The 13,415-nt window shown below is 39.2% G+C and overlaps 1 pseudogene; it reads right to left on the bottom strand.

The window, feature by feature from the left end:
• Window positions 1-278: 278 nt before the first annotated feature.
• Window positions 279-2,898, bottom strand: LOC149207544 (uncharacterized; annotated as a pseudogene).
• Between the last annotated feature and the right edge of the window lie 10,517 nt (window positions 2,899-13,415).

Below are 13,415 nucleotides of genomic sequence, written 5' to 3'. Positions count from 1 at the left end.
CAAATCTGTCAAAAATGCTCCTCATAAATGTTAACTAAACTCTGTCAAAAATGATTCTCGTAAATGTTAACTAGCTGCTATGACTTTAACATTTAAAGCAACGTTTTTTTTAACCATATAAACCATTCAATTGCCAAATAAACCATATAACTGCTCTAGAATGGGTTCTCTGACCTAAAAAGAAAAAAATAGTGCAATGAAAAAGTCATATTGAAATTCCAAACAACTTGCGAATTCTCACATCTGAGAGTCTTTGTAAATGCCATTTCAATGCAAGTCTCTTCTACGGCTAAGAAAAATTACTTTAATAGCTTACAAATATGGGATTTCAAAAGTTCCACTCTGCCAGTGTTCCAAGTATCTAGTACAGTTCATGATATTCCCAGAGCCAACTCCATCCATACGATAAGCAGTAATCCATTAAAACTAACAGCAGTAGTCTGTATTTTCCATTGATACGGCTAATCTGTCACCCACAAGTTTTCTCTGGGCTGCCGATGGATAACCATGCTATCTGCAGTTCAGTTCCATGGCATTTAAATCTGGAATGTAAACCATGCAGTTCTCATGGGTTGACACCATCTTAATCACAAGCCCCTAGATTTTTGACCATATTTAAATTTTAAATCTCACAAAATTAGCAAGGGAAACAAAGAAGATTGCATAGTCAAATAGATCATATCAAAGCAATAGATGTTATGGATAAAGTCAGAGCAAGTACAAAAGGATAGGGAAATCATCAACCCATTCAAACAAAAATGAAGGATAGGGGAATCATCCACCCATTCAAACAAAAATGTTTTTGAAAACTTTGATAGAATGTTAGACCACTTTTCAATTTGTTAAAAGACATGAAATCTGCACTATCATCTCATCAAACAAATGAAGAAAGCATTTTATAGTACAACTGGACTAGTCATGTAACAAGATCTCTGGATATTTTATGAACAAATACTTCACAATATTATTTGTTGAAATGTGTTGCCTGGTTTGTTCTTGCAAGGACGAGGTCTTTACTGATGAGCAAAGCATGCCTTCAGAGACAGTCCAAACTCTGCTCAGTTATTGCAAGGATGAGGTCTTTGCTTATGAGAAAAGCATGCTTAAGGATGGGGTCTTTGCAGAGAAGAAAAGCATGCCTTCAGAAACAGTCCAAACTCTGATCAATAAGATGCAAGAATTCACGACAGATAAAAAAAAGCTCTTTCGTTCATCACAAATCAGTACAGTTCATGAAATGATATTTCTAGAAGCAACTTCATCCATACAATAAGCAGTAACCCATTAAAACTAACAGCAGATTTGATTCTCAAACACCTTAGACATAGATTATAAAGTTCACTTCCTTTGATACGGCTACTCTGTCGCCCATAAGTTTATGTTCGTTGCTGATGAATGACCATGCTATCTGCAGTTCAGTTCCATGGCATCATCGAACCGAATCCTTGCATTCATGAGTGACTTTCTCCACGTCTGATTCATTGCGTGCTCCCTTGCCCACGCTCAACTTTGCAGCTTTCAGGTAGTGGTTCACGGCCTCTAGCCTTGGTACTACATCTGATCCAGTGCATGACTCCTCATCAGTGCTCAACTTTCCATCTTTCGCCCAGTGGTAAATATCTCGCAGAACCAAGGATTCAGCATTCTTATTAACATATTTCTCCAAGAATTGTTCTTCTGTTAACTGAAAATATCGAGGGCAAATCATCTCTGTGTTCAGCACCTGCATGGTCTTCAATGCCTCCATTACTCTATACCGAGGGATTATTCTCTTCTCCAAACTGTATCCAAGCAAATCTGGATACTTCAAACGATCAGCCACTGTATACCCTGCAGATTTGACCAGAAAATCCAAATGACGTTTCAAATTTTCTTCTGAATACGCCAGAATACTTGGATTCCGCCTTGATATCTCTGGAATTTGTTTTTCCGAAAATTCTCAACTTCTCGAATACTGTAGCCTTTTATCTATGTGTTCTTTCCTTAACCCCAACATCGCACGCATGGCAACCGCAAACCGCTTCGATCCCTTCTTAAACCCCAAACTCTCGGCCTGTTTAAATGACTCCACAACCTTTTCCTCTAAGTCGTGAACAACCTAGTTTGCCTAGCCACTAACTCCGACAATGCTGGACCCTCAACACCCAACCGTTGCAAAAGTGAAACTGCGGATTTCAGCTTATGCTCGCTGTTATGAAATACCCGTGCATTACTAATACAGAGTTTGAAGATATCCTCTTTCTTCATGAAAGTACCAAGGAGAATGAGCTTGGGCTTTGTGTTTCTTTCGGCACTGGCAAATAAAAACTAAGGGTTGGAAAGGACGGCCCTTCGAATCTGGGCAGGGTTTGTCAATCCACAGCCATTCAACAACTGCAAAGCTTCTTCCATACTATGACTTGATTTTGCACGAAGCAATAACCCCTTGTGGTGTCTAAAGCCTTGTGCGATATCTTCTTGTGATAAACCGCACCTGTTGACGAGAAATGCTGTGACAACATCCCTCTCTGATTGGGTTGTGGATGGGGTTGCTATTAGAGCGTGGGGGATTTGACAGTAACTGCAAATGCAACAGGAGGGATTGCCGTTGATAGTCGTTTCCATATGTTCATCGCCACCATCATGTGTGCAGACGGAAGAAGTCGAGAGCGGCTGCACAAGGTCGGTGAAGGTTGGAAAGCAAACCGAAAAGTTTGGGAGAGCAAAGCTAAAAAAGACTGGGTGAGCAAGGGAACAGGGTTTAATTAGGGTTTGAGAGCCGCTACACAACCGTGACTGAGTAGGGATTTATTAGGGTTTAAGAGTAAATTCAACACAGTGTAACGAGACTCACCCTGGTTGGGCAGAAATAAAGGAATTGAATAAACATTGTCAACCCAGCTCCACAGACTGTTTGAGATTTCCAAATACTTTTTTGTCTATTCGATGTTCACTTTTATGGGAGAGAAATAAATCAAAGAATATGATGTTCGCTTATATATATATATATATATTTATTCAATCAAAGATATTTACATAGGACCACTTTTGTATCAAAAAGTTTGATCAATGAATTAAAGATATTCATATAAGATAACATTGTTTGGTAGCTAGAGCAGCCAATCAAAGATCAACAAAATTACAAATATTACAAATATCTAGATCATCTAACAAAAATCAAATCACAAAGTTGATTGAGTTATGATGAAATCAATTTAAAAAGAAAAAATAGGGGAATTATTCTCGGAGTCCATGATCTTGAAAGCATAAAAAATTCATTCAGAAACTAATAGAGAAGAACACTGCCAAAATATTGGCAAAACCATCTACAAAATGAGAGCTATACTGTCATAACAAGTTACAGTCGAAGACCAAAAAAAATCCATGTTGAAAACGCTCAAAGAAGCTGATAAAGGCCCAAGAGGAGACTAGTTTTTGAATCAGATTCTTCCAACATGATAGTTCCAGACTGCATTTGAAGAGCTTTCTTTGAAAGCAGATCGACTTGATGGTTAAACTCTCTGTAAACATGAAAGGAGATTTTTTGGAATTTGCTATGCAGCTTCTCCACCTTGGATTCAATGATAAAGATCAAGAACCAGGAGATTTCACTTTACGGAGAGCCAATCTGTTATAATCCTGTAGTCCCCTCTAACCATCAAGTTAGATATTGATAAAGATTTGGCAATAACCATGGAAACCCATGTAGTCACGAGCTCATCTCTCGTGTTCGTGCATGTTCCAAAACACATACCAAATTTGATGTTATGATTCACGTCAAGGACAACTGTGAAACCACCTACACATTTACCCTGTTGGGCAACACCATTGAAGAAAGCAACATGATAGTTGATGTTTATTGTTGGGCTGAAGGGAATGCATCTGTCATTATCCTTAGATTTGGGAGGATATTCCTTCCAAAGGGCAACGACCTTAACGGAAGTCAATATCACATCAGAACTAGAATTTTCAAATATCAATTTGTTTCTTATCCCCCAAATTTTCCAAGTAATAATAACCAAGGGAGAGTGGAAGTTGCTTATGTTGTGATTCCAAAAATAAAGGTGGTCTGATAAGGAAATAGAGTGATCCACTGGCTTAATTCCAATAAATTCAAGAGTCAAGCTCCAAAGGCTTTTAGCCACTTCACATCCAAGAAAAAGGTGATCGATATTTTCCTCATCTTTCCTGTAGAGAGCACATGAATTTGGCCCTTGAAAGCCCCTTTTCTGCAGGTTGTCCCATGCTAAGATTTTGTTTCTCAAGATCAACCATAAGAAAGTTTTGAGTTTCATATGAAGTTTCCATTTCCAAATGGATGAGTACCACCAAAGGACATTTTCTTGACAGTAGAAATTTGTTATAGCATAATATAATGAGTGGGTCATGACTCCTTTAGAGGAGTTCCCCCAAGACCATACAAGACTATCTTTGTCAATTGAAAGGGAAATACAATTGAGGGATAGGTTGTGAACAAAATCATTCCATCGAGTTGCAAGGTCACTTTGAAGACTGAGATCTGCAGATGAGAGCCAATGACCCCTGGTATAATCAAAAGGGAAGGAGTTGAAAGTTTAGGCTAACATAAATTTGGAATTCAGCAAGGCAACCAGAGATTCAAATAGAAAGCAATAATGACTACCACCAATAAAAGGATCTTTACCCAATCGAATTTTGCATCCATTACCGATTTTCCAAGTTAACCAATTGAAGATCCAAGAGAAGGATGCCATAAGACATTTCCTCATTGTCGAACCAGAAACTAAGGAACAAGATACAACCACCGATTTTCGAACCTAGTCATGTACAAGTTGACTTTTAAGGTACTTGTCTTTGAGGATAGTGCTCCAAAAACCATCACCTTCAAAAGCACCAGAGAGACTCTTGGAAATGAGAGCTTTCCCAAACCAATAGAAATTTTTGAGACCCCATCCCCATGGTTCCTTAGGCTTCGAAATGGTTTCCCAACTTGCCAAATGAATTTTGTCTTTATGAGCTTTGCCCAACCACACGAATTGGAACATTTTATGAATAATCAGCTTAATTACGTAGGAGGGGATTTTGATGGTACTCATCCAAAAGTCTGGGATACTCTCAATCACTGCTTTAAATAAAATGATGTTTATTTATATTTATTTTACTATTTATGTTGATAAGAGTTTTATAATTTTAATATAATTCTTAGGTGGATGGTAAAGATTTAATCTCTATAAAATATTTTAGAGTATTTTTATTAGTATATATAAATCAAAGGATGAGATTTATTTCCAAAGTAGTTATGCTCTTTAATAATGGTTTTTTTAAACAATTATAATTAAATTATTAAAGTTTCTTTACTTATTAAAGGCATTGATTTTTTTGTATAGGTTGAGTGGGCTTCATGGTTAAGAATGTGTGTTTTCTAGGAAGATATCACATGTTCAAATCATCATTTTATGGAGGTAGTGATCTGTAAGGGAGTAGACTTTCACTCTTACTAGATACTTCAAGATTCCCTTGATGGAGGTGTTGATCAATGGGACATTGGAGGTCATTGAGGGGGGAGGCGAGAGCTCGCCACCCCATCACCTCCCACAACATTTAAGAGGTGGTGAGGAGGTGAGGGGTGGCATGGTCAAGCATCCCCATGAAAAACATGTGAAATGCATACACTAATTCCATTCCCATGCTAGTCTTTACTTTGTTCGTCCATTCTGAGAGGGGAGACTTTTCTCTCTAGTTTTTTTGGTATGTTCGGGCTTCTCCCCCATTGTAGGTGGGACAATTCCCTTGAGCATTTGACAGAGGAAGGATGTGTGCAGTGGAAAATTTGAAGAGCTGTGGAATAATTAGTAGGCTTGGTCGTTGGCCTTTTATTATGGATTTGAATTGACTTGCGCCTGCATGCAAGGAAACTTGGATCTTGGGTTTGGAGGTCCTTAACACAGGCACTAGCAACTACGCACTAGTCAAGAGATAGGCTTTGGGCATTTTAGGGGTTGCAAATCTTAGGACTTTGATGGCTACATTGGCATTGGATGTTGCAGGGTCAAATCATGGATATGGGTTACACTTTTTGGCAAGGGATGGCACGTTTAGGTGAAAAAAAGAGGGCTTGATAGAGCCATTTTTAGCATTCGATTGAGCTCATTGGGCGATGTTGTAACTACTACAACCACCCTTCAAAAATTTTCCTATGCTTTGATTTTGGAGCCTCCCTTATGTCCACAAGAGCTTATCTTTTATTGTTTTCAAGTATTCATGCTATGATAAGTACTTATATTTTCATGCTTTGCTTTGATGTACTGATACCAGTTTGATATCTTCCACTCACAAGCAAGCTTCTGACTTGACCTTGCAGCATTGTTGGGATTGTCTCCAAAAATTGTGCAAGCTTGGCAGGCAAGCCAACCTTGATGATTGGAATTGTGAAATCTAGGATGGCAGGCTTGCCTTGAGCTTAGAAACTATGTAGTACTGGATGGAAACTCGACCTTAAGCTCAGAAACTACACAAGCCTTCCTTGAGCTCAAAACTGAGTCAAGAAGTTTCCCAGTCCTTGGGAACTGCACAATCTTCCTTGGTAGTGTGCATGCCCAATTCCCCAAAAAAGAAGAAATCATCCCTAGAAAATAGGGAATCATTAATTTGTTTCCTAAAGGTGCCACACTTACTATTTTTGAAACTTTATGCAAAGTGTCGTTTCTTCTTTGATTTTAGGCATGGACGTCATAAACCCTAGCCGGTCTAGATCTATATAATGGACACCCCTAGAGCTCATTTGTATATTCGATCATGGAGCTCTAGCATTCCCAAGGAGATCAAGGAGCCTTCAGTGGAGTTTGCAGCGCTTTTCTGGGTGAGTTTTGCTTTTGTCGTCTTTTGTCGCCTTTTCTATCGCTTTTTATCGTTTGGCTTCTATGAGTGTTGTTTTTCTTGTTTATTTTCATGGTTGTTGGTGTTTTAACTTATATTAGCTTGTACAAGTGTTGGTTCAGTCTATCATTTGTCTTTTACAAGTGTCGCATCAGTTTTCTGGTTTTTGCCCATTAGTGGTCATCGTTTCAGCGACTCTCCATGCATGTTTGTTTTTCCTTTTTCATGTTGACCTTATGCATTTGATTTGCATTGATCTAATTATCCTTAGTAAAATCTACACTTTAACTTGCACCATCAATGTTGGACCCTGAACACCCAATTGTTGCAAAAGTGAAATTGTGGATTTCAGCTTATCCTCGTTAGTACCAAATACTTGTGCATTACTAATATAGAATTTGAAGATATCCTCTTTCTTCATGAAAGTACCAAGGAGATTGAGCTTGGGCTTTGTGTTTCTTTCGGCACTAGCAAATGAAAATTGAGGGTTGGAAAGGACGACCCTTCGAATTTGGGCAAGGTTTGTCAATCCACATCCATTCAACAACTGTAAAGCTTCTTCCATACTATGACTTGATTTTGCACGAAGCAATAACCCCTTGTGGTGTCTAAAGCCTTTTGCGATATCTTCTTGTGATAAACCTCATCTGTTGATGAGAAATGTTGTGACAGCATCCCTCTCTGGTTGGGTTGTGGATGGGGTTGCTATTAGAGCGCAGAAATTGTGGAATTGTTGTAGCGGCTACAACCACCCTCCAAAATTTTTCCTTAGCTTTGTTTTGGAGCCTCCCTACCAACTTTTCACAGCACCATGTCTTGCTTCATCAAGTACACAAGCTTCAATGTTTTTCTTGCAGAAAGACAGCTTGTCTATCAAATCTTGATGCATTCCCCTCACAGGTTGTTCCTCCAAACTTGGTCCAACTGCAGGCTGAGTAACTCCCTCAAGAAATTGTGCAATTTTGGAGGGCAACCAACCTTCCCTCCATAAATTGTGCAATTTTGTCTGGTAGCCTTCTGGGCTCCAGAATTGCGCAATTATGTCAGATAGACCTTATTCAGAAAATTGTGTAATCCTTCCCAACAGGGCTTCTCAACCCAAGAATTACGCAATCCTGGGCAGCAGTTAGCTACTCTGCCCAGAAATTGTATAAATCTCCTAGGCAGCCAACCCAGCTCCCATCCAGAAATGTGCATTTCCTCCCAGCAGTTGAGCAACCTCTTGCATGTGCAGCTGGGTTGACTAGTTCCACCTAGGACCAAGCAAACTTGACTTGCATGCATGGCTTGCTTTTTCCTGGAATAGAAAAAGGTAACATGCAAAAAGCGTCCCTTGATATAGGGAGCTATTTTTAGCAACTGGAGGTTACATGCAAAGATCGTTTTAGAATCTTTCCTCCAAGTGTCACTTTTTCCTAGATTTGTGGCATGCGCGTCATGAGCTCAAACTTATTTATTCAATGCATCAGAGTTCATTCTTTCACATCGATCTTGTAGCTCTGACATCCCACAACACATCCAGACTCTTCGACACTTCCGCTCAGATATTCACGGGTAAGTGGTCTCAACTTGTATTTTTGAGCATTTCTATTGCTTTTTGTTTTTTGATTGTGTGAGTGCTATTTGCTTGATTTCTTTGAACGCTTGTTGTTATTTACATGCATACTAACTTGTATTAGCATTGTAATGCCCCACTTAAATCTTATCCTACAAATTTTGTTAATGTTTACATTATTTGAAAATATTGAAAAATATTGGTCTAATATAAAATTCATGATTTCCATTATTCAAATTCCCCACTTACCTTCTCAAATTGAATATTAGGTAAGATATGGTCTTCTTCCATTATTTCAAAAAATACATGTATTCGTCTCACATTCCCCAATGTACCCTCACATTTACTTGGGAGAAGACATAGTCCTCTCCAACTCATTATCAATATATATATTCATTTCACATTCCTCAATGTACCCTCACATTTACTAAGGAGAAGACATGGTCCTCTCCATGTAATTACATCTCACATTCCCCAATGTACTCTCACATTTACTTGGGAGAAGACATATTCCTCTCCATTTAATTATCAATATATATATTCACCTCACATTCCCAAATGTACTTTTCATATTTACTTGGGAGAAGACATGGTCCTTTCCCATTAAATTCCCAATTTTGTATTCATGTCACATTTCCAAATGTACTCCTAGCTTTACTTGGGAGAAGACAAGTCAATTGTAAAGATGGATGAGAAGTTAATGACATTAATGAGAGGTGGTTGAGATGGAGATCGGAAGGAGGGTATAAAAAGGGAAGGGGGAAAGGAGAAAATGGGAGGTTGGGTCTTGCTTATGATTGGGGGGTTGGTTGTGATTGTTTGGACTTATTGTGTTTTTGGAGACCTTAAGAACCTGAGGAGGTTTCTTGGGTTGTTGAGAGAAAAGAAGTATTGTTATCTTGGTCTAGATCTTTCATCTTAGACACACACACTACATCTAGTTGGACTTGGGCTCGGAGGGCTAGGGAACTTGTGGAGGTTTCCTAGGCTAGGGATTATTTCCTAGTTGGCTGGGAGGTAAATCCGGTTGGGTCCATCAAGAGGAGCGTTCAGCAAGAGCAGCAGGACAAAGGTATCTCCATCAGCCACCGGTATAGGTATTCCTTCATAGACTACTCTTGTAAAGTTTATTAGAATGAAATATTCACCTTAATTTATATTGATTATAATGTAAATGATAAAATTTTATTTGTTTAAAAGCCGTGTAAGTAATTTATCGCCTCTTATCGCATTTAATTTCAGAAAAAAATTAGATCTGTTTGCAGACCCTAGGATAGGGCCCTTACACATGGTATCAGAGCCAGGTTCAAAACCTGGACCCAAAGCCCACTAAACCCCAAAGACCGCTAGAAGGAGGGCTTGAACCTTCGACCTTGTAGTTGTTAAGCTGTTGTGGTTAACAGCCTTTACCCATCATCGCTGCCATGGAGTCAAATCCCTGCTCCTTGATGTCAATTTTCATACGTACTTCATTGAATATGAGTATTGTGAGGGAACGATGGTTATCTTTATTAATAAGATAATTGTAGGGGTCAAACAAAATTTGTTCAGAACTATGAAGCTCACGTGATAATTCGTATGGACACAAGACTTGAATTCTGCAATGCTAATCAAATCTTCAATGTCAGTTCCCAATTCTACATGGACCTTACGATTTGGCAATAACAAATGGGAGACTTGCAAATTGAGTGACATACATTATTTTGGCTAACATTCTACTGTGTCCAAGAACAATAGAAAGATCTGTTGTGTTCCTTTCACACTGAGTAGAATTTGCACCTTCAGAGATGTGCGCAGATTATTCGCCCTATATCCCGTCAGATGGATGGGATAGATTACTTTGTTTACAATTAATCCAGCCTTGAGATTTTGCGCATTGACAATTTTTTGTAGGTGCCTCCATGATACTGTATATTACCATTTATATTGTCTTGAGGGGCAAAAATTTTCCATTTCCGGTTACATAGAATAGTCATTTGAAGACCTCAACAATTGTATCACAGTACTCTATGTCTAAAGGCTATGTAAACTGGGATCATCATAAGCATAATTGCTATTAGAAAGCTCCTTTAGTTTTCCCGATGATCCGGATTTAAACAGGAACGCAACAAATTACAGAGATAACCATATACACAAAGATGCAGCGGAAATAATACTTCATTTCATTAATGGAAAATACTGAAATATGCTTACAATCAGAAATGGAAATAAACTAGCTAGGGCGATGGTAGCTTATCTCTGAGAAGAGATGTGATGGCTACATGCCTCTGAACTGTCTTACAATGAGGCTCGAAGGCCTATTTATTGTTGAGAAACAATGGAAAACCCTTAACATTCCAAAACCTAACCCTAGGAGATGAAACGCCAAACTGTGGGCCTCGTTTGGGGGTAAGTTGGTACATCAACTTCCCGGGGTCGTAACTTTGGCATATGATCTCCGTTTGACGCGTACAATAGCTCATTAGAAAGATCTATCCGAGCACTACCATGGTTGGAACGGGCAACGACTCGTGTTGCCCCTGGATTCCCCAAAAAACGTTGTTTAGGGCCTCAAAACGGCTCCGGAAGTTCAGGACCCGAAAAACTGCTAAAAATAATAAGTTGTGCTACAATTAAGGAAACTGAAAATGCTAAGAAAGACAATGGTGGGGGTCCAGGTGGACTTGGCAGGTGGCCACCAATATCCACCTGGATCACCCGAGCAATATTAACAAGTCAAATTTTTCACGTAAAGATGTTCTGATAAAAAGTTTGACAGACGTCACGAGATGACAAAATATATTAACAGGCAGGTCGTAGTTTCAATTGCTAGCCTATCTAGTTTTCAACTTGGTATCAAAGTCGCATTGGCAAAACCCTGGCATGAGTGTGTTGGTTGTGGCAATCCACCCTTTTACACCAAACCCTTAAGGGTGCCCGGCATTTAAAAGAGAAGGAGCATGTATGGTAAGAATCTCGATAATCAGGAATAGGTTCTGGGTTCAAATCCTATCATGTCCAGCTTTGACAATGTGCATATGGATGCATTGAATATGAAAATGCAAATGTAGAAAGTGTTACCACGTTGATGCTCTTATGACCTTGCTCCACAGACTCGAATAAAAAATTAAAAAAAACTCGAGACCTCCCTATAATCTTGGCTCACTAAACATCAATAAGCAAGCACTGGTGTTAAGTGATCCGAAAATATACAGCGGTAGAGTGGTATCAAGTTACCATCCTTGGACTGGCCCGTTTGTTAAAAATCAGCTACGGAAAAGAGGAAAAAATGATCGGACTGCAGATGATCCTTTCAAGTTCCAACCACAAAAATGGAAATTATCCATGTCAAATGTCGAGTATCTTTTAGAAAGTGATGGAATTGGCTGCATAATCAACGAAAACTTAGAAGCATTGTGGAACGCAATGAGATGCTGCATAGATAACATTAATTTCAGTCTCAACACTTGTCGATACCAAATTATTTCTGAAGCTCCGGATAGGAGGCCATCCTACCATCGAGGGTGCTCTGGAAGGGGTTCCACTTTGGTTCGGAGCACGATCAGTCTCAGCTAGGGTTTGTATATTTTCAGAGGCAGCAACAGACGCCGGCGGTCTATGGCTCTCCTGTGAAGCTTTGACTATAGATTAAGTATTTTGGGTGGATATAGCACCCTCCCCAAATCGATTGTTCGTTTTATCATCTGGAATCTCGCTGGGCGCTAAAGCCTTGGAATAGTGTTGCAAATTCTACTTGCTTTTTTGCTCCCAAGTGATTTGCCAAGCATTTACAGGGCCATACTGCTGCGGAACGGCCCAACGAAATATGAAATTCCTTGACTATGATTGATTCAACAACTTTGAGTCTGACTTTGATAATCCAAACCCAGAATCATGCATCAAATTCACTTCCAGAGCATCAGAGAAACCTCGCTTTGCTCCTGAAGCAATACCCTTCGATGCCGCGTGAAGAGCCCTGTAATTGTAACCTTGTACAACCTAAGAAAACTCACAGCTGTTGAACGAGTTCATCTAGCATTTCTGAGCCTCCTCGCTTTGGATGAACCGAGAATCATATGCTCCAGGGTGCAAAGGTAAACGGAGATCCTTCAGACAAGAAGGTAGCTCAACAAGAGAAACATCATTAAGCTTGGCTTGGCCAGCTTCGGCCACTGGATTAGAACCCTTCTTCACGAAAACGAAGCCGTTTGATTAAAGGGAGGTTGCTCTGAGGCTTTAGTCATCTATTCGGAACCCATAAACTATCGACATATGTTATCTGAGGTTTCGTTTATATTTCATCCACTAAGTGTCAACCAATTCCGTAATTGCCCTGCCTTCACCGTCGATCTCGTCACCGCCTTGAATGCCCGCTTCACCAAAACCTACCCCTCTTAATTGTTTGTTACATGGGCTTTATTTGGTTAAGTAGCAGGCATTTTAATGGTTGACCGTTCTTGCTAGCTTGACACAGAAGTTTTCAAAGGTGAACAACGTTTCAACAGCCTGCACAGTTTTCGTAGTGGATGCATCACAATTATCTCAGTTGCAAAAGTTAGGAAAAAAAATGGAATGGTTGGACCATTCTCAAAATTAACACTTCAACCATCCCTTCTGCAATAAGGAGATTCACATCTGCAAGGATTCACCTTTTTAGACTTTGCTGCAGAAGAAAACCTCTGGTCCATGTCATGAATTTTTTTTATCGAAAGGCCTGGAAAGAGAATATAGATGCATTAAAACCTTCGCGAGGAAGAGAATATAGATGCATTAAAAGGCAATTTGAAAAAAATGATAAATAGATGAGCTCCTATCAACTTCGTCAAATATAAATAAACAAAACCTACAGAAACAACATAATTAAAAATCCATAAGAACAATGTAATTCTAACTTACATTTAAAATAATTACCCTTGGATGAAACAGAGGAACAATCATACCAGAATCCTCCACAAACATAACTAAATCCTTGAAAGCCATGTGCCCAAACATTTGACCATTACAACTTCCAAAGAAGTATAAATCTTCATTATTTCTACTTGGCAGA

Source organism: Pinus tabuliformis, chromosome 1_2, assembly GCF_031772625.1.
Source record: "Pinus tabuliformis cultivar Carrire ecotype Pingquan chromosome 1_2, CPIR1, whole genome shotgun sequence".
NCBI lineage: Eukaryota > Viridiplantae > Streptophyta > Pinopsida > Pinales > Pinaceae > Pinus > Pinus tabuliformis.
This window is presented reverse-complemented; position numbering and strand designations above follow the sequence as displayed.